Raw genomic sequence first — 22,124 nt, 5'->3', positions numbered from 1 at the left:
CACTTACTTGTATCACAGGACATAAACGTGTGGCAGAATTCGTAGACATTTTGCATATAATTTCTCAAAAGTTCTAACTTTATTTTTTTTTAACGTTTATTTATTTTTGAGACAGAGAGAGACAGAGCAAGAACGGGGGAGGGTCAGAGAGAGGGAGACACAGAATCTGAAACAGGCTCCAGGCTCCGAGCTGTCAGCACAGAGCCCGACGCCAGGCTCGAACTCGCGGACCGCGAGATCATGACCTGAGCCGAAGTCGGCCGCTTAACCGACTGAGCCACCCAGGCGCCCCAAAAGTTCTAACTTTAAACAGGAACTTTCTGTTGTGTTTATAGAAATGTTGACACCTGCACATCTATCGTGCTTGCTCCTTCTGTTCCCAATCGCTATCGACAGATTTGTGTAATGCTGGAACTTCTGTAGTTGCTGAAAAATAAGCACCATGAGGGGAAGGAGTCATGTGTGATTTTTTGACTGTTTTTTTCAGTTTTGATTTTTTTTCCAACTGTATTCTCAGTTCCTGAATATCACTTGGCACATATTTGTTTTCTTACAGAGATTCCTTTCTTTTATTTATTTATCTTTTTTCTCAACGTTTATTTATTTTTGGGACAGAGAGAGACAGAGCATGAACGGGGGAGGGGCAGAGAGAGAGGGAGACACAGAATCGGAAACAGGCTCCAGGCTCTGAGCCATCAGCCCAGAGCCCGACGCGGGGCTCGAACTCACGGACCGCGAGATAGTGACCTGGCTGAAGTCGAACGCTTAACCGACTGCGCCACCCAGGCGCCCCTGGAGATTCCTTTCTTGCTGGGGACCTAAGTACTAATCGCTTCAGCCTTCAGCAGAATGATTGAAAGTAACTAATGTGGACATTGTGGGAGGCATTTTATGTACTTTTATACTTTAGGCTGTGGGCTGTAAGCTGCTGGGAAAATGTTCCTCTATCTTGTCAAATATATTTCCTATATACTGTTTTCTGGGTCTGTAAATGAACATCTTCATTTTCAAGACAACCATGTGTCTACTCAGAGCCAGCTTCACATTCAGGTAGGATTTTCTTTAAAACGCTTCAAATGTGAGTTCTTCCCATGTGAAACTAATACTAAAAAATTAGCAACTTATCCAAAGTCACTTGGCTAGGGAGTGGCAGAAACAGGACTCAAACCAGGCTTTCTAACTCCAAGCTCCGTGTTCTCTCCAGGAAAATATTCAAGTGACGGTTTTTCTTAAGAGACAAAAAAAGGGAAAGAGGAAATGCACAAATTTTACAATTCATAGATCCAAAACTGGGAGCAATCACCCTATTCTATAGCTGGGGAAACTGAAGCCCAAAGACTCCCTCAAAAGGTCACAATACTGGGACAAGAGTGTCTAGAACACATGTAATAGAAATATAATGCTGGCCTTAATGCCAGCCATAGTGGTAATTTAAAATTTTCTAGCACTGTCATTTTTTTTTTTTTTAACGTTTATTTATTTCTGGGACAGAGAGAGACAGAGCATGAACGGGGGAGGGGCAGAGAGAGAGGGAGACACAGAATCGGAAACAGGCTCCAGGCTCTGAGCCATCAGCCCAGAGCCCGACGCGGGGCTCGAACTCACGCGAGATCACGCGAGACCTCGCGAGATCATGACCTGAGCCGAAGTCGGAGGCTCAATCCACTGAGCCACCCAGGCGCCCCTAAGATTTTGTTTTAATGTGTATTTGTTTTTGAGGGAAACAGAGACCAAGCACGAGCAGGGGAGGGGCAGAGAGAGAGGGAGAGGGAGACACAGAATCGGAAACAGGCTCCAGGCTCCGAGCCATCAGCCCAGAGCCTGACGCGGGGCTCGAACTCAAGGACCGCGAGATCGTGACCTGGCCAAAGTCGGACGCTTAACCGACTGCGCCACCCAGGCGCCCCTAGCACTGTCATTAAAAAGTGATAAACAGGGGCGCCTGGGTGGCTCAGTCAGTTGAGCATCCGACTTCGGCTCAGGTCATGATCCCGCATGGGGCTCTGGGCTGACAGCTCGGAGCCTGGAGCCTGCTTCCGGTTCTGTGTCTCCCTTGCTCTCTCTGCCCCTCCCCCAATCACGCTCTGTCTCTCTCTGTCTCTCAAAAATAAATAAACATTAAAAAAAATTTTTTTTTAAAGTGATAAAAAACAGACAAAATTAATTTTAATAATACAGGCCACTGATCTAGTACATCACAAAAATATCATTTTAGCACATAATAAATACATGAATAAATAAATAAATAAATAAATAAATAAATAAAACTAAGTTTTTTAAGTTTATGTATTTATTTTGAGAGAGAGTGAGTGGGGAAGGGGCAGAGAACGAGGGTGAGAGAGAATCTCAAGCAGCCTCTGAGCTGGTGCAGAGCCCGATGCGGGCTTCAATCCCATGAACCCATGATCCCACGAACCATGAGACAATGACCAGAGCTGAAATCAAGAGATGCTTAACTGCCTGAGCCACTTAGGTGCCCCAATAAATAAATTATTAATGGATATTTTGTATTCCTTTTCTCATACCAAATCTTCCAAATCCTGTGTGTATTTTATACTTACTGCACCTCTCAATTCAGACTCGCCATGTTTCAAGTTCTCAAAAGCTGCATGTGGCCAGTGGCTACCCTCGTGGACAGCATAGCTCCAGGACAGCCCTGAAGCCCTTATTTTCTTCTCAGCAAATGCACAGTGCCTCCCAGACTTACATGTCATTGGAATTCATAAAATAATAATCATAAAGAGCTGGTGCTTATTTTGAATTACTGTAGGTGGAAGAAGGCAGGAGCAGCAACCACCTGGGAAGTATATTTCATTCGTGGAAGATGTTTTAAATTACAACTCCTGGGCTAGTAATGCAAATCAGTAATGAAAACTAGATTATAAATTTCACAGTGGGGCATAATATTGAAAATATTTGTGTTCTGAAGATAAAGATGAGTAATGTACTTTTGACGTAATGCTTCCAGGACTCCTGATTCTCATTCTTTGAGCTAGTTTCAATTATGGTAACATTTCTATCAAAACTCACTCCCTTCTCCCTGGTACCCCTTCCATGCACCCAAGGAGCAGCACGTAGGCTCTCGTAACATCTTGGTAGAGGAGCTGCCCCCTTTTCCTCACTTAAATCCACTCTAATGCTACCAGTTCAGTCTTTCCCTAAAATATGCCCAACAGAACAACAATTCTGTGGAATGTGGTTAAGGATTCTACAAGGCAAAAGAGTTTCTGTGTCCAAACGAGTTTGGACAATACAGGACTAACCATATCTGTTATGACGGGATTTGGTTGGATGTGACAAAGTCGACATACAGTTTTAACTAAGCAGGAATTGATTTCTTCTCACATTATAAAAGATCCAGACATAATCCAAGGCTGCTGCAGTGACTTCACACTCTCCCCAGTATCCCAGACTGTCTCCTTCCTCTCTCTTCTTCAGCTTGAACTTAAAAAAAAAAAAAAAAATTATGTTTCAGAGAGAGAGAGAGAGAGAGAGAGAGAGAGAGAGCAAGCGAGCGCACAAGCAGGGGAAGGGCAGAGAGAGGGCCACACAGAATTCGATGCAGGCTCCAGGCTCTGAGCTGGGCAGAGAGAGAGGGCCACACAGAATTCGATGCAGGCTCCAGGCTCTGAGCTGTCAGCACAGAGCGTGACGCAGGGCTGGAACTCCAAACTGAGAGATCATGACCTGAGCCGAAGTTGGATGCTCAACCCATTGAGCCACCCAGGCGCCCCATTCAGCTTGTACTTTTCTTTTTTTTTTTTTTTTTAATTTTTTTTTCAACGTTTATTTATTTTTGGGACAGAGAGAGACAGAGCATGAACGGGGGAGGGGCAGAGAGAGAGGGAGACACAGAATCGGAAACAGGCTCCAGGCTCTGAGCCATCAGCCCAGAGCCCGAAGCGGGGCTCGAACTCACAGACCGCGAGATCGTGACCTGGCTGAAGTCGGACGCTTAACCGACTGCGCCACCCAGGCGCCCAGCTTGTACTTTTAATCCTCCTGCTCATTGCTTCCTACTTGCAAGATGGCTTCCCCAAAAGTATATGTTTTAGGCTCAAAGAAGAAAGGAGGGGTGGAGGGCAGGAGGGATGGAGGGATGAAAGGAAGAAGGTTAGGAAGGATGGAAGGAAGGAGGGATGGTGGAAGGAAAGATGCCTTCATCAGAAAGCTAAAACTTTCCCCACACTCTCTAGGAGTCTCCTAGTTAAGTTTCATTAGCTTGAATGATATCCCAAGGCTACCTACAGCTTCAAGAGAGTCTCGCAAGATGTATATATTTTAACAGAGCACATTATGGTGGTAAACTAAGTCACACGGCTCTTCTTAAGAATGAAGGAGGAAATGGAATCTGGGATGCTCAGCATGTGCCACATGGAGTTTTCTTAGAGCCTGTTTTTTTGTTTTGTTTTGTTTTGTTTTTATAAGATTTTGCTTTGTACATATCAAATGGGGCGGGGGGGGGGCGGTATTAACCTGCTTTCTTGACCAAAGGGATCAAGGACCTGCACGCTGACCTCTTCCCTCTGCCTCCGCCTGGAACACAGATACCACTTCTGGAGTGACAGCGACCATGTGGCCGGAACCAGTGCAAGTCCCCGAGAATTCCAGAACCGGCCGCCCTTCAGTGAACGCCAGCCACTACCTGCGAGCGGACTGCGCTTACGTGACAAACTGCAAGTCTCCATCAGCCCAGGTAGCAAGCCTCCCCGGCAAGCTGCGCTGAGAAACCAGCCTGCGACTGCAGCTGGCCCTCCTCGACTCCCGGCAGCCTCAGCGGCCGGCCGGCGCGGGCTCTCCTGGGCTCCCGGCAGCCTCAGCGGCCGGCCGCGCGGGCCCTCCTCGGCTCCCGGCAGCCTCAGCGGCCTCAAGCTCTCTCTCCTTGAGAGCGTCCTGCGTCCAAGGTGGCGGCGCCGCTCTGGGGGTCACCGGCGCCCTCCTTGCCCCTTCTCGCCCCTCACAGCCCACGCAGCGGCCCTGCCACCCCAGGGCAAGCACTGCGGAGAGATGGGCCCGTCCCGGAAGTAGGGGACTCGGGGTCGCCGTAATCCACCCTCCGTACTGGGGGCGGGGACTCTAGCCTGGCGCCGCCCCCTGAGGGGCGGAGGCCTGGAGCCCCACGTGCTACGCCGCAACTTTCCAGACCTGCACCCGAGGGAGGAGCCCCGAGCAGCTAGCTTTGAAGGCCCCCACAGACCTGGGCGATTACCCGCACAGTCCGCCTGTGGTGGAGCGTCGCCTGAGGGCAGGCTTCTGGTTTCACAGTGTGGCGGCTGCTGGATGCACTGCGGCCGGAGGCTGGCGGGCGCTGGCTGGCTTTCTTGTGAGAACTCTAGACCCAGAGCGTTCCGTGGCAGGAAGCTTGCCTCCACGCAGGAACGGGCTGTGGCATTCGTGCAGGTGGGCCTCGCGCCGCAGCCAGTGTTGCGGGGAAGGCTCATGGCACCTGCGGGGCCACTGCGCGCAGCATTAGGCTCTGACGCGAGTGTGGGTTCCTGTTCGGCTCCCTCGTCCGCTTGACCGCCCGGAGACCTACCCTGAAGCGGTTCCTTTCTCGAGGGTGGGTTCTCCTTCCGGCTGCTGCCTGCAATCTTGCCCCAAGTGACCCGTTTGGAACGACTGTACTGCTGTTTGACTCCAAGCGTTTCTGACTGGGAATCTCTAGCTGGTTCCGCCACGGAAGGACTGGACGGACGGCCTTCCATCTGTGATGTCTTCCTTATCGTGGACTCTCTGCCATGCACCTGTGGATGTTCACGTTTGGGCTGGTGGCCATCCTGGTACCCCGTGAGCCAGTTTCTAAGCCCTAGACTCCTTCTCGACCCTGCTTTTTCCATCAAGGGTCCAGCATGACCATGGGTTTCCGGCAAATTTTCTCTTCGTTTTCTGGGAAACTGTATGGGGTAGTCTGCCTCCGAGATGGCCCCCAGTAATTCTTCCCTCTTTTTTTTTTTTTAATTAAAAAATTGTTTTTTAATGTTTATCTTTGAGAGAGGAGTGCAGGCAGGGGAGGGGCAGGGAGAGGCAGACACAGAATCTGAAGCGGGCTCCAGGCTCTGAGCTGTCAGCACAGATCCTGATGTGGGGCTTGAATCCACGAACCATGAGATCATGACCTGAGCTGAAATGAAGTTGGATGCTTAACCAACTGAGCCATGCAGGAGCCCCTTTAATTAAAAAACAATTTTTTTACTGTTTATTTATTTTTGAGAGAGAGGGAGAGAGAAAGAGGGACAGAGCACAAGCAGGGGAGGGGCAGGGAGACGCAGACACAGAATTTGACGTGCCTCCAAGCTCCTCTGAGCTGTCAGCACAGAGCCTGAGTTGAAGTCAGGCGCATACCTGACGGAGCCACCAAGGTGCCTCATTTTTTTTTTTAATGTTTATTTATTATTTTTTTTTAATTTTTGTTAACGTTTTATTTATTTTTGAGACAGAGAGAGACAGAGCATGAACGGGGGAGGGGCAGAGAGAGAGGGAGACACAGAATCAGAAGCAGGCTCCAGGCTCTGAGCCATCAGCCCAGAGCCCGATGCGGGGCTCGAACTCATGGACCGCAAGATTGTGACCTGAGCTGAAGTCGGACGCTCAACCGACTGAGCCACCCAGTTGCCCCTAATGTTTATTTATTCTTGAGAGAGAGAGCGAGTGAGCGAGAGAGAGGGGAGGGGCAGAGGCAGAGAGAGAGGGAGACACCGAATCCAAAGCAGACTCCAGGCTCTGAGCTGACAGCACAGAGCCCAATGCTGCCAGAACTCACAAACCGTGAGATTATGACCTGAGCTGAAGTCCTGCGATTAACACCCGAGCCACCCAGGTGCCCTTAACTCTTCCCTCTTGATATTCGCATCCCGTGCACTTTTCTCCACCTTGATGCACGCTGACCAGTACGATATTATGACTGAGAGAACATGGAAACAATGAGGTGTTACTTTGGAGGCTAGGTCATAGAAGGCATTGCCAGGTGTGCCTTCCTCTGTCCTGGATCACTGGCTCTGGGGAAGACAGTTGTCACGAACACAGTTAAGCAGCCTCGTCAAGAGGTCTTTGTGGTGAAGAACTGAGGCCTCCTGTCAACAGCCATCACCAGATTGCTGGCTGTGTCCACATTCCATTTTGGAATTGGCTCTTCCTGCCCCCACCAAGCCTTCAGATGAGCGCAGCCCTGGCGGACACGTCCCGGGAAACCCTGAGCCACAACTACCCAGGTAAGCTGTTCCCAAACCCGTGGTCCAGGGACACTGTGGCAGATACCTGTCATTGTTTTACGGTAAGTTTTCATGCAATTTGTGAGAGGGCAGCAGAAAACTAGTACATAATCGCTCAGGGCCCAGCCATAACCTCCAGAAGCTCCCGCAGCGGCCCCTGCCCTTTTGCTGGGCCACAATCACATCTGTGCTACAAAAGTGCCCGTATGATATTTCCCATTTGGGACCTAAAATAAGTACCTTTCAGCGCTTTTTCAGTACTTCGGTCCTTACTAATTTGGGAAAATGAGAAGTGGTGTGCAAACTCAAAGAAAAAAGGCAAAATAATATTTTAAGATGTCATTGATATAAAAAATATAATAGAATTTTATTTATTTATTTATTTATTTTTTAATTTTTTTTTTCAACGTTTATTTATTTTTGGGACAGAGAGAGACAGAGCATGAACGGGGGAGGGGCAGAGAGAGAGGGAGACACAGAATCGGAAACAGGCTCCAGGCTCTGAGCCATCAGCCCAGAGCCCGACGCGGGGCTCGAACTCATGGACCGCGAGATCGTGACCTGGCTGAAGTCGGACGCTTAACCGACTGTGCCACCCAGGCGCCCCTATAATAGAATTTTTAAAGATGGGAAAGTTCAGCCTCATCAAGGAGCCAAATGTTTCCCCCCTGAGGTTATGTGAGGCTCTGGAAGGGTGCAACGGCTGCCAATTTTTGGGAAGCCGTGGAGCCTGCTGGAATTGAGTATGAGGTCTCCTTCATTCCGCTGTGTGCTTTGGAAGGTGAGGTGTGCTTCCTTTATACTTGCAAAGATACGCCCTTAGAGCCCTGCCCAGGAACCAAAAGGGAGACACACAACTGTTAGGTGAGAAATTGTGTGTTTTCATCCACAAACAGTAACAGGTTTGCAGGTGTTATATATATACGTGGGTGAGGCAGGCTGAGTGGGTAAGCACCCGGCCTGGCTCTGTGGGGCCCTAGCATGTTCCTGATCTGCCACTCTGCTCCTTTGTGAGGTGCGAGATACAAGGTTATCAGAAGGGTTGAGTGAGAGTTCCATGGTACCTCCTCCATTCTCTTCTACTTTCATCCTGATCGTGATAGATGATTGTGTTGCATTATCAAACACGAATGCGGTTGTAAGGGACAGGTCGAACAGCACACGGTGCATTGCAAATAGAAACCGAGCCCCATGAACCTCCCCGCTGGCATTTAACCTAATCCGATCACAATGACAGCACGTTCCCTTAACATGATTACCACAAAAATGGGGCCAGGGACTACACCAGTGTTACTCTAAATTTTTACCTTGTTTGGTAAGTACAGACTATCTTTTCATTATGATTATTGATTATTGTTAAAATGTAATGAACTCTTCCTTGGGCAGACAAGATGAAAGTGAAATATAATCTTTCCTGTCGTCCCTGAAATGAGAAAGTATAGAAACAATGTGTTACCCCAGGGGATTTTACAGACACAGACACACACACACACACACACACACACACACACGTGCACATGCTCCCGTGATTTTGGAAATGCAGTGCTTCCATATGTTGGCTTTTTTTCTTTTTTCTGTTGACGAAAGCTCACAACTTGATGTTAACCCCTAATGAACATCTCTGTAGTTCATCTTGTTAACTTTTGAAGATGTGGATCAAAAATGGTGTTAAAGTCAACTGGAAACCTCACAGAAGGATGGATGCTAGACAGCAGGACTAAGTGGATATAACTCTCTCACTGTCTCATTGGGCTAAAACCATACCAATAAACAGAAAATCTCTCATTTTCAACAGTTGGCTTTGAACATTAGGTTTCATTTATAAGCTGATTTGTCCAATTACTTAAACTTGTCTGATAGAAATAAGAAACAGAAGCCCTTCTGAAGCTCCTGCCCAGCTGTCTCCTTGGGGACCCTGCCTCACCCCTCCTCTCCTGTTGGATCCTGCAGATATGTATCGTAATAGGGATGTTAAAGATGTTTGCTGCAGCACCCAGACAACCGGGAGACTGCCGGCAGGTTCACCGGTGTCAGTCTCCTGAAAGCACAGTTTGTCTCGGTAGTACACTTATGGAAGAGTAGAGACCTGAAGGGACAGGAGCAGCACAGTGTGCTTATGAGGGTTCTGCTCCCCTCAGGCTTCCTGGAACTCTTGAATGACGATTTCTTAGCTCACATCCAGTGGGGCTGACTCTGGCCTGCAGATGGGGAATTGGGTGATAGAATGTGCTGTCCTCCTTCTTCCCACTCTAACCCACACCCCCCATGACTTATCACTTTATTTTATTTTATTTTATTTTATTTTATTTTATTTTATTTTATTTTATTTTATTTTATTTTAATTTTATTTTGTTTTTTTAAAAGTTTATTTGAGAGACAGAACATGAGCATGAGCAGGGGAGGGGCAGAGAGAGAGGAGAGAGACAGAATCCCAAGCAGGCTCCATGCTGTCAGAACAGAGTCTGACTCAGGGCTTGAACCCACGAACTGTGAGATCATGACCTGAGCTGAAATCGAGAGTTGGACGCTTAGCTGTCTGAGCCACCCAGGCACCCGTTCCTCAATCAGTATGCTGTTTTTAAAGTTTATTTATATTGAAAGAGAGAGAGAGAGAGAGAGAGAGCATGAGTGAGCGAGCAGGAGTGGGGGAGGGGCAGAGAGAGAGGGGTAGAGGGCGAGAATCCCAAGCATCCTCTGCATTGCCCCATGCAGAGCCCATGCAGGGCTTGAACCCACGAACCATGAGATCATGACCTGAGCCGAAACCAAGAGTTGGATGCTTAACTGAGCCACCCAGGGGCCTCCTCAACTCACTATTTTAAACAGTGACCTCTGCCTTGCAAGAAACCTGTGAAGTCTGTAGCCCATTCAATTGTCAGTTGTTGAGGAAGAGTTTACCATACTAATATGTGTGGTTGTATATGTACGTGTGTGTATATGGGTGTGTCTGTGTGTCTGTGTATATGAATGTGTGCTTAAAAGATAAACTGAGAGGTGTTAAAAATTTTAAGAGAGGATTTGAACAAAAATTATTTCCAATCAAGTGTAGCACGCTGAGTAGTTAGGGCTCCACTGACAGGACCTCAGGGAGAGATTTTGGTTAAGAAAAGGCAGAAGTAAATCAAGGAAACTATTGATTGGCTATTGCTTCAAGCCTAGTTGGCAGTTTGTGATTGGTTGTTGATAGGTTGTTGTTACAAAATCAAAATTTTTTAACTTTGAGGCATTTACAAGCTGACATTTTGGTTTGCTTACTCAGGCTGCTAGGCCGTTAGAGCCCCCTGAATCTGATGTCTCCCTTGTTTAATTAATTTAACTGTGTGTGCATGCACAGGCATGGGTGTGTTGCATGTTTGTATGCATGCGTGTGCTTGTGTGATTGCAGGTATGTACGTAGCGGTCCAGCACACGTGTATGTGCACACGTGTGGTGGTGTGGGCACACATGTGCACATATAGGTGTGTGCACACATCTGTTTGTGTGTTCATGTTTACCCACCATACGTAACCTGCGGTAACCACTCTTGTAGTTTGGGTTTTGTTTGTGTTCCCCCTGTCACTGTGATGTTTGTATGTAATCACAGCATTTTGGAGTCTCCAAACACTAGACTCTTAGCTTCACAGTTGAAGGGTAGGGAGGAGCGTACTGATTATGGAGCGCAGAGGTTGTTTAAACTAAACGCCATAGACGAGGAGTGGCAGTTCTGGGATCAGGCTTGTCCCTGCTCTTAACAGGAGGCATCTGTTGCCTGGAGACCAGAGTGCAGGACTCAGCTACCAGATGTGCAGGGCTCCTGCGAAGGGCAGCGTGGGCACCCGACTGGGGCTCGTGGGAAGGGTGGCACGGAGAGCCCGTCCACTGCTTGTGGGAAGGGAGGCGCGGGGCACCCGTCGGAGGTTCATGGCAAGGGCAGCAGCTCCCAGGATGGAGGTGCTCCTGACTCCGTGTATCTCTAGACCCTCGGGTCTCCTACTGCTGTTCAGACTGTGGGAACAAGGGCACATTGCTGTGTAGGACAGAACGTAACTGCTCAGACCAACTGAAGCTTTAAGGTAGTTTTTCTTTTTCCTTTGCTTCTCTCTGGTTCTTCTCCTTTCCTTCTTCCTCTCCATCCCCTTTGTTTCCTTTCTAGCTATCCCCCCACCCTTCCATCTGTGTTTTCTTGCTTCCTCCTTAATCAAATGGTTACGAATCCCTCTCACACAACCCGATGAAAACGTGGTATGGCATGAACCTGGCTATGTAACTGTGTCTTTCATATAGCTATAACATGTACTCTTTAGGTTTTTCTTATATTCCCATTAAAAATTTTTTTTCTTACTAAGTCGTCTTCTTAAATGTAAAACCATAATGTTCCCTCTGTTTCTGCTTAGCACTGTCTGGACCAAGAAGGCTCTAAACTATGTATGGGGCTGGTAGAGACAGCCATGGAAACACAGCCGAGGCTGATTTGAGTGCTTTAAGGAGCTAGAGTCCACGGAGGTCAGTTTATTAGAGTTGGTTATATAGATGAGTCATGGTACAGGCTGGTAAAGATGAGAATAGAAGCCCCCACAGTTTTTTGGTTGTTTCCTATACCAGGCAGTTTCACTGCTTTCCTTGCACCTTCACACTTCATTCTTGGCACCCCCGTGATGTCCTGATTCAGATTCTCTCCATTCTTAGCCCCACCTTGATGTCCTTACTAAGGGTCTCTCTGTTTACTGAGGCTCAGAGAAGTTAAGACACTTCCTCCAGGCCACACAGTAACCGGGAAGCTGAGGTTCTAACCTAGGCAGCCTGCCTCCCATCTGAATCTAAAATGTGTAGTAATCATACAGGTATTAAAGAAAATGTAGGGGCGCCTGGGTGGCTCAGTCGGTTAAGCGTCCGACTTCAGCTCAGGTCACAATCTCACGGTCCATGAGTTCGAGCCCCGCGTCGGGCTCTGGGCTGATGATGGCCCAGAGCCTGGAGCCTGCTTCTGATTCTGTGTCTCCCTCTCTCTCTGACCCTCCCCCGTTCATGCTCTGCCTCTCTCTGTCTCAAAAATAAATAAAAAAACGTTAAAAAAAATTAAAAAAAAAAAAGAAAATGTGTAGCAAGAAAACACCAGAGAGTATGAATCAAAAGCTAGGGTCTGAAGGTGAGCTAGTAATCAGGATCACAGATCTTCCCACTGGCTGATTTAATTAAATCAGAGATTTGGAAAGGTGGAAAGGGTGAAAGTTGTTAGAAATGTACATTGAGGGGTGCCTGTGTGGCTCCGTTGTGGTTTCAGCTCAGGTCATGATCTCATGGTTCTGTGGGTTCAAGCCACACATTGGGCTCAGTGCTGGCAGCGTGTAACCTGCTTGGGATTCTCTCTCTCTCAAAATAAGTTAGTAAACTTAAAAAAAAATGACATTTTCAGACAAAGAAGGTCTTCAAAGACTTGTGTCTTTAAATACATTAAAAATTTGTCAGGGCACCCAGATGGTTCAATCAGTTAAGCTTCTGACCTCAGCTCAGGTCATGATCTCGCGGTTTGTGACTTGGAGCCCCCGGTTGGGCTCTGTGCTGACAGCTCAGAGCCTGGAGCCTGCTTCAGATTCTGTGTCCCCCTCTCTTTCTGTCCCTCCCCTGCTTGTGCGCTCTCTCTCTCTCTCAAAAAAAAAAATAAACATTAAAAGAAAAAAGAACTGTACGTTGTGTCACGTGGGGCTGCCCTCTGTGTTTGGAGAGCTCTCCATGACTTGCCGATTCACGTTGGGCTAAAGTTGGGCTATGGCTCAAAGGCGAACTCTACACTCTTTGCAGACCCCGAGGCCTCTTCCTTTTCTCCTGCAGTATGATCCTAACCTGAGACCACAAGGTTGAGCAGGAGGAAAACTGTATGTACTCAAGCTTGAGTGGAGGATATACAGTAGAGATCAGGATAGCCCATTCATGTGATTATCAATGCTTCACCTCTCTGCCTTTGGGGTAAAGTCTTACAGTTTACCACAGGGTAAAGTCAGGATTGAAATTATTCATGATCACCTTTCTTTTGAGAATCAAAGCTTAGAAGATTTTACAAATGAAGACTTTTAATTGTACTACAAACTCTAGACTTTTCCTACTCTCCCCCAGTGTGTCTCATCTCCCTGATTTGGGAAGCTCCTCAGCTATTGTATCTGCATTAGCTACTAAACCAGGAGGCCAGGAAGTAGGGCTCCGGTGTTCTCTTGTCTCATCTCAGGACTGCTCACTTGTTTTAGTTCCAGTAGTGGCCTTAAGTGGATTAATTTGGGGCACCCCATACTCCCTAGTGTGTTAACTTCAAAATGACCCAAACCTGCTGACATTCTGTGAGTTCTCTTAGGTTGTTCCACAGTCTAGTGGATTTCATGATTAGAAAATAATTTCATTCTCTAAAGCATCTTAAAGACCTAGCTATGCTGGGAGAACATTGTTTCAGTTGCTGCTGCCTCCCAGCTGAGACTTAAGAAAACAAAAGAAACAAATTTCACATGATAATATTAGCAAATGCCTCTTCTGTAAGCCCTGTCTTCACGCCCTTTGAATTGCATTATCTCCTCTCCGTATTGTTGACTTACTTGCATAAAGAATTTTGCTGTACAAAGCTGGGAAAATGATTTCACACTTGCTTTGATCAGAAATCTGTTGCAGTGGTTAAACTGTTCAGTATATTCAAATGTGGTTAGCTTTGCTAAGACAAGGGAAAGACAATCAAATTGTTAGCATAAATCAAGAGGCCTAAGTGCTGTCTTGAATATTTTCAGATGGATTTAAAAGGTAGTTTAAATTTAAGAAGGTCAAAGATGCCAGGACTCTAAAGCATGCTCACTGTTCATAATTTCAGCAATTTTGTAATGTCACATCTCATATGCATCATCTGACATCTAGATTATGTAAAGCCAAAATGAGGTCACCATGACAACCATCTGTGCCATTAATTCATTGTTATAAGTTAACTTGGATTAGATTCTTGGCTAAATTATGAAATGTGTGGTCTTTATTTTATGTGACGACCATTTGGTAGCTGTTTACATTACTTCCAGTTTCTGGATTTTAGCAGCTAATATTGCGTTTTTTCTCTTTTTCTTCCCTCCCCACACCCCCACGAAAGGAGTAATCACTTCATAATGGAATTTGTAACTTTATGTAATAGGAGTTGGCTCATGACTTTGCAAGGGGGGGGAGGTAGGGTAGTATATTTACTTAATAATAAATTTTTGTGGAAAATGCCTTGAAGCTTTGAGGATTGTATTTACTGTTTATATCAAGTAATTGCCCATTGTTGAATGGCATTGTGGAAATTTACAGAACTGAAAGATTAGTTTTTGGTAGACCCCTTGTAAATCATGGTTGGAAGAGCAAAAATGACCCAAAATTCATGAAGAATACGTGGCTTCATCCAATTTAATTATAGGCGGTTGCCAGTGACAGCAAAAGTTGCCCAGAGCGTAGTTATGTAACTAGTTTGATATAGGAAGTTGAGTCTCCAGGCAGCCCAGGGAAGTTGTACCTGGCCTGTGATGGGTAACAATGGGCTGCAGAAACAAGCCCGGGGATCTGGGCAGCTTGGAGGAGTCTGCTGGGCAGGCTGTGGGTTAAAACCAGTAAGGAAAAAAATATGATGAATTACAAAACTTCAGCTGATGTAAAGTTTTTATTAGTTGCAGCATTGTTGCATGTAATTATGTTCCCTATAAATAAGAGTAAATGGGAAACAAGGTTGAGTTTAGGAATTGAAGTCTGGATTTGATGAAAATTGCAGAGGGAAGCAGACACTTTGGGCAGAGAAAAAGGATCCATGGATCAGAAAATGTAGCTTGGAACCAGTAGATCTATATCCAGTGGTGTATCTAGATTCATGGCCTTTTTTCCTAGGGCAGAGAAAGTGCTGGAAAGATGGGCTAGTGGGAATTATTTCGGGCGTTGAGTTCAGACAGACTTGAGTAAATGCTGGCTTTGACTTTGTTATGACAGCCCTAGGAAGCTGATGTAGGGTGTGTATAAAATAGTGAAATGATAAATCGCCAGCAGAGAAGTAGTTTTGAATCCCAGCTGCTATCGCTGGGAGCAGTGGTGTTTATAAATGAGATGTAGAAAGTAGTCACGGAGGAAGGCGCTTGGAAGAAATGGTGGGAAATCTTCCAGGTCACTCCGAGGGCTGAGGATTTCTTTTTCTGCTTGAAGCTTTGGAGGTATAGCAAAATCTTCCCAGTTCATGCATAGAAAAGCAGAGGGGGTTCCTATCCTCTTTGGTCACTGTAGCTGCTATAGACACTGAGATTGCTGTGTAGTGTGAAGTGATGAATAGGAACAGCAAAAGGAAGGGAAGTAGATGAAGAATTGGCAACCTGTTACTTGGTTTCGGCAGGAACCCTGAAAAGCTTGAACATCGAACATACTGCATCCTGCAAAGCAAAAACATTGTGTATTTGACAACAGTTTTTGACAGCAGAAAGTAGCCAGTTTGGCTTAGACCAGGGGTTGGTAAACTTTTGCTGTAAAGGGCCGGATAGTAAATATTTTCAGCTTTGTGAGCCATACAGTCTGTTACAAGGTTTCAACTCTGCTGTTGTAGTGTGAAAGCAGCTACAGACAACATCTAAATAGAGGAACATGGCTGTGTTCCTATAAAACTTTATATATGGACAATGAAATTTGGATTTAATTTAATTTTAATGAGTCTTGATGTTTTATGATTCTTTTGATTTTGTTCAGCCCACTTGAAAATGTACAAGCCATTTATAGTTTGGGACCATACCAAAACAGGGTGTATCTGTGGGCTGTACTTTGCCAACCCCTGGCAATAAAGACAATGCTTGGGGAATAAAGATGTTAAAGGACAAAGTGGGTCTGAATCGATGCCAGATCAGGCATACTTGCTTAGGCACTTGGACCTAAAGTTTTCTTTTATACTTTTGTTTTTGATGGGATTGGCAGCTAACACTACATCTGTAGCTCCAATTCATCACAATTCATCATGTTTCCTAGCGTGAGGTTAGCTGTTTTTAGTTTATTCTCCCAACATAATTATTTTATTGTTGTTGTTTATAATTTTAAGCCCAGGGTTAAGACAATGGTGGTAGTTCTAAAGACATTCCCTAACTGGGTAAAACCATTTCCCAAAAGGTCTTTACCCCATGACTATTTTCTACCCGATCTACTTGTCTTTGTGGTCCCTACCTGGTATTCTGTGACGGAGGCTCACTTCACCTGTGTCCCTTTCCTCCTGAGCACTCAGCTAGGCCACATTTCCTAGTTAGTTACCCTGGCATGTGGGATGGCCATATGCCTGAGTTGTGTCTAGTAGAATGTGGCTGAAATGACATATGTCACCTCCAGTCCTAGCCCCTAACAGTCTCATGTACAATGCTCCGTGTTCTCTCTCTTTTCCCCTTGGTGTATCTGGAAGGCAATTTTTTTGTAGCCCAGAATTTGGAAGATACACAAGGTGGAAAAGGGAGAGGTGCACAGGAGCACTGTCAGAACAGGAACTTCTACATTGGAATGTGGTGTGAGCAAGGAAGAAGTGTTTGTTGTGTGAAACCATCAGGACTGTTTGTTACAGCAGTTAGCCTACCCTGACTAATACACGTTCAGCTTGTGAAGATAGGATATACTTAACAAATTGTTGCCCGCAGAGTTAACAATTCCTATTTTAGTGACCATTCAGTCATACTTGGCCCTGTGTATGTCTGGTCATCCAAAATCATTCCAGACCTCTGGCTTGTTGCTCATGGTTACTTTCGAGGACCTTCCTGAGCCAGCACATCTAGTGGTCTGTGCCCCAATCCTCATCTGCTGGTTGATTGTTTCCCTTCTACACTGGGTTCTGTGTTTGAGAGCCATTCATGGTACTCAGATGAAGTGTCTGTCCAGTTTTCCTTGTATATTTTTTAACTTTCAAGTTAATGGATGACTAATAGCACCAAACGCACTTCAAAGATACAAAGATGGATGGTGGGTGCATGTTTCTGTGACCTAAAGGGAAAGCTGGGGGTAGGTGAAGAATGTGAGCCAGTTCAAGAATGAGGTCATAATGTCCACTGAAGATAACTCTATGTTAGCCTGGGGCTTAAGAGAGCAGACTGGCTATGATGGGTCATGTATTAATTTGGGACCTGCATATATTTTATGGTAATTTTTAAGGCTGTTGTATATACTAATAAAAAAAATTAATGACCATACAGATTGTGTGTGTGTGTATATATATATATATATTATGATATGCATTATGATTATAGAATATAAATGTACATTATATAAAATACATAGTTATATATTATATAAGGTATATAATTATTTTCTATAATAATGTAATGTGTGTTATAGAATATGTATAAATGTATGATCATTAACATTCTATATTGAAATTAATATTTATAGAATTCTATAACTATTACATGGAATATAATAGTATTATGTATTATAAGAATGTAAAATTTAATAAATGCAAAGATACGTATTTTATATATAATATATAATTTGTATATAAGTATGTTATATGGTTACCTATTATATAATTATATATAACAATTTTATAATATACACGTATATACACACACATGGTTATTGCATCTATTCTACTGAAGCAAAAACTGAGTTGTTTTTCTTTTTTTCTCAAGAGGTACCACTTTGTTTTTCCAGATGCCAACTGATTTACTTCCTGATAGAAGGAACACAAGGTTGTGGTAACCTTCTTGAGGTCAAATCATGTGACTGCAGAGCAGCTAAGCAGTGTGTTTCATTATATGCACCTGACACTTAGTACGAAGCATTCTAGAGTCTCCCTAGAGTCCCTGCCACCACAAGCAATCCCAAGGGTCTTTATGTGCAGTAATCAGGTGGCAGACTCCCACGTTTACAGGTTTGCACATGCATGCGTCATAGTGACTGTGATCCCTCTGTCAGCATACATAGAGTCGCTGTGAGAGAGGACACAGGGGCCACTTATCATGAGTGGAGACTCTTCTAGGGCAGAGCACACACCCTTAATTCTAGCATTGTTGAGGGAACTCGGTTTTCTCTACCAGACTTGCCTTTCTTACTGCTTTTTCCATGTCAGCAGGGAAACACCATTGTTCTAGTAGGGAGGGTCCAAAGCCTTGTGTCTGTCTTCCCCTGCATCCTACCCCAATCCATCAGGAAATCCTTTCCACCCTACCTGTGAGAATTGTGAATAAGAGGGCATGAAGTAGACCTAACTGGTCTCTTTATCACTGGGGGAAGACAGAGGACACAGAAGGAAGTGCTTTCAGGGAGAAGAAAATCTTTGTTGGTTGGTGGAGATTAGGTTAGAAAATCCTGTGCAGGTCCCCACGTTGTGTCATTGTGCTTGACAGAGTCTTGCCCCTTGTAAGGGTCTGGCGATGGGGGTGAAGCATAGAACTGTCTTCTTAGGTGACTTGGAGGGAGCAGAGGATGGGTGCTGCCAGCTTTGTGTGGATGTAGAGGCTTTTTTGTTGAAGGCAAATAACACAACTTCTGAATAATAGTGCATCGTATATCTACACCACATCTTCTTTATTCATTCATCAGTCGATGGACACTTGGGCTGCTTCCATAATTTGCCTATTAAAAATCAATGAAATCTTGCCATTGGCAACAACATGCGTGGAGCTCAAGGGTATAATGCCAAGCAAAATAAGTTAGAGAAAGATGCCATATGATTTCACTCATATGTGGAATTTAAGAAGCAAAATAAATGAGCAGAGGGAAAAGACAGAGAGAGAGAGAGAGAGAGAGAGAGAGAGAGAGAGAGAGAGGAAACCAAGAAACAGACTCTTAATTCTAGAGGACACACTGATGGTTATCAGAGATGGGTTAAGTAGGTGATGGGGATTAAAGGGTGCTCTTGTTGTGATATGCACTGACTAATGTATACAATTGTTGAATCACTATATTGTACACCTGAAGCTAGTGTAACACTGTATGTTAACTAACTGGAATTAAAATGAAAATTTAATAAAAAAATAACACAGCTGTTTGTAGAGGGGCCATGGACTGCTTCTGGATAATGGGGATGCTTGGGGATTATGCTAAAATGCAGATTTGGATCCTGTAGTTCTGGGTGGGGCTGAGACCCTCCACTTCTAAGAAGTGCCCAGGTAATGCTGATGCTGCTGGTCTCCACAGACTGTATTTCTAGTAGCCTGGGGCTACCCTTTCAGAGTTTCTTTACCTGGCAAAACTTCAAATCCCTCTGCTTGAATGCACCCGTAATGGGCCACCTGTGTGTCTTAATTGCTGTTTCCTTTATTTGATTTTGGGTAGATAAACTGCAACTATTTCTTTGCCTTTTGGTTCCTATATGCATAGGTTAGGGATCTTTCCCCTCACCCTCCTTAGAACCACTTATTCTTAGAATCCTGTAAGAGGCATTTAAAAAGGTGACACAACATAAGATTTTATAGGTGTCTTGAATAGTTTCAACCCCAAAATGAAAACATAGATTCTTATAGGACAAAGACAATGTAGCAAAATCTATTTCATACCTTTTAAATCATGCATTAAAAAAAAAAATGAACTTGGGATGCCTGGGTGGCTTGGTTGGTTAATGGTCTGACCTTGGCTCAGGTCATGATCTCATGGTTCATGGGTTTGAGCCCCATGTCAGGCTCTGTGCTGACAGCTCAGAGCCTGGAGCTTGCTTTGGATTCTGTGTCTCCCTCTCTCTCTGCCCCTCTCCCATTCATGTGCTGTCTCTCTCTCTCCAATATAAATAAACATTAAAAAATTAAAAAAAAATTTTTTTTTCAACATTTATTTATTTTTGGGACAGAGAGAGACAGAGCATGAACGGGGGAGGGGCAGAGAGAGAGGGAGACACAGAATCGGAAGCAGACCCCAGGCTCTGAGCCATCAGCCCAGAGCCTGACGCGGGGCTCGAACTCACGGGCCGCGAGATCGTGACCTGGCTGAAGTCGGACACTCAACCGACTGCGCCACCCAGGCGCCCCAACATTAAAAAATTTTTTTAAAATTGAGGTGAAATTCACATAAAATACAACTAATCATTTTAAAGTGAACAGTTGGTATTTGGTGTATTCTCAAGGTTGTGCAACCACCTTCTCTGTCTAGTTCTAAAACGTTTTCATCACTCCAAAATTAAATGCCATGGCTACATTTTCCCCTCCCTTCAACCCTGGCAACTATCAATTTACAATTTACAGTTCTGTCTCTATGGATTCGCCTCTTTTAGGTCTTTCATGTAAATGGAATCACACAATATTTATTTTTGTGTGTCTGGTTTCTCTCACTGAGCATCATGTTTTCAAGGTTCATCCACACGGTAGCCCGTATCAATATTTCATGCATTTTTATGGCTGGATAGTATTCTACTGTATATTTACACCATAGTTTGTGTATCCACTCATTCTTTAGAAGACATTTGGGGTGTTTCCACTTTTTGGGTATCGTGAATAGTGGCTCTGTCCACTTGTGTAAACCCCACATGTTTACTTTTTTGTATAGTTAAGGGAGTGATTCTTTCTGAAAGATGCAAGATGACTTTGAAGTTAGTGATATGAGGGGATTCATCAAAGGTTTGCCACTGTGATAGTCAAATTCGAAAATGAAACAAAGTTATTTTTTAAAGCCAACTTCAAGGTATTCTAAATTGTTACAAGTGAGAAATGATCTCCTGTGAAAGAAGCTCTTCAGCTGTTTATTCAGGAACCCTGGGGTTTGTAGGAACAAAGGGGACTGTGAACACAGCCATGTGTACTGTCATGTCACAGGGGATCAGGAGCGCTTTCTCTCAGGATCTTTTTGAAGATCCACAGGACTTCAGAGACACACCTCTGTGCCCCATAGTGGAGCTTTCTATCTTCCTGCTAAGGGTAGAGTTTGCAAATTCTCTCTATTATCCTAAAGCTGTTAAGGTCATAATCATGTGGAAGGTCATCCTACTGAAATGGAACATAAATATACATTCATCATTTCTGGGGTCCAGAGGGGCTTCTGTATTTTTCTGGGGGTTAGTTGGAAAGAGAAGTGTGCGTGTGTGTGTGTGCGTGTGTGTGTGTGTGTGTGTGTGTGTATGCACGTGTGTTGTTGTCATACTGGTTTTTTTTTTTTTGAAGCAACAGGGCTTATCTGCTCTAAGAGATCATCAGAGCGTACAGAAGCTGAAGTCTGAAAAGAGGACCATGCCAGTTCTGATCACTCCAGGCTGAAAGCCATGATGGAGATTTATCCTCGGGCAGCTGCATAGCCTCTTTTCCCATCTGTCCTGGCCTTGGCCTTGGGTGGCATGAGAGTGAGTGGTCCTCAGTTGCGGTGGTGATGGGTGATGCTGGGGGGGTAGATGCCAGACTCCTGCCCAGAATGTGTTGAGGCTGGTCCAAAACAGCTTGTCAAGCAAATGGCTCAGTAAGTGGTTTGGGGGAGATGAAACGAAGAGCCCAAATGAGTCAGAGAACCAGTGAACTTGACATTTGTGGAACAGGAGGCTGAGCCTGGACACAGAGCTCCTGCACCACAAGCTGGCTCTTCTGCATTTTCCTAAGTGGGAGGCCCTTTGAGAGGAGCTGGGCTGGTGAACCATCCGGAACTTCTGTCTTCTCCTGGCACAGAAGGTTTAAGGTGAGATTTGTCTAAAAGGGGAGGTTGAGTGTGCATTTGGGGATAAAGCCACATCGAGGTATTTGTACACCTTATTAAGCATTGCATATCTCTATTCTAGAGAGACCTGGGGAGGCCATGTGAAGCCCAATGCATTTTGAGGGATGCATTCTTGATTTTACAACTTGGGTTCACTATACTTCTCTAATGGAGAGCACTGAAGTCAGGAGTGATGGTTACAATAAAAATCAGGGGTAATTTGAGTTAGGTTATATGTGGAAGGGGTACGTGGTTGGCTTTCTTAATTTTAAGGTTGCCTGCCTAAATATAACCTCATCCTTCATTAGACATGGTCCTCCTTCAGAGGACTTCTTC

The 22,124-nt window shown here is 45.0% G+C and overlaps 1 long non-coding RNA gene across 1 annotated transcript in view; it reads left to right on the top strand.

Annotated features, from left to right (window-relative positions):
* Positions 1 to 6,711: 6,711 nt before the first annotated feature.
* The window catches only part of LOC111558714, a 363,682-nt gene continuing 348,269 nt past the window's right edge, over positions 6,712 to 22,124 (top strand). The window contains exon 1 of the long non-coding RNA XR_002739823.2: positions 6,712 to 7,208. This is a non-coding gene — a long non-coding RNA (uncharacterized LOC111558714). The remainder of the gene's footprint in view (positions 7,209 to 22,124) is intronic.

The sequence above is a fragment of the Felis catus genome, chromosome X, assembly GCF_018350175.1.
Source record: "Felis catus isolate Fca126 chromosome X, F.catus_Fca126_mat1.0, whole genome shotgun sequence".
Taxonomy (NCBI): Eukaryota; Metazoa; Chordata; class Mammalia; order Carnivora; family Felidae; genus Felis; species Felis catus.
Note: the sequence above shows the minus strand (reverse complement) of the source record. Positions and strands in the feature narration are given on the sequence as shown.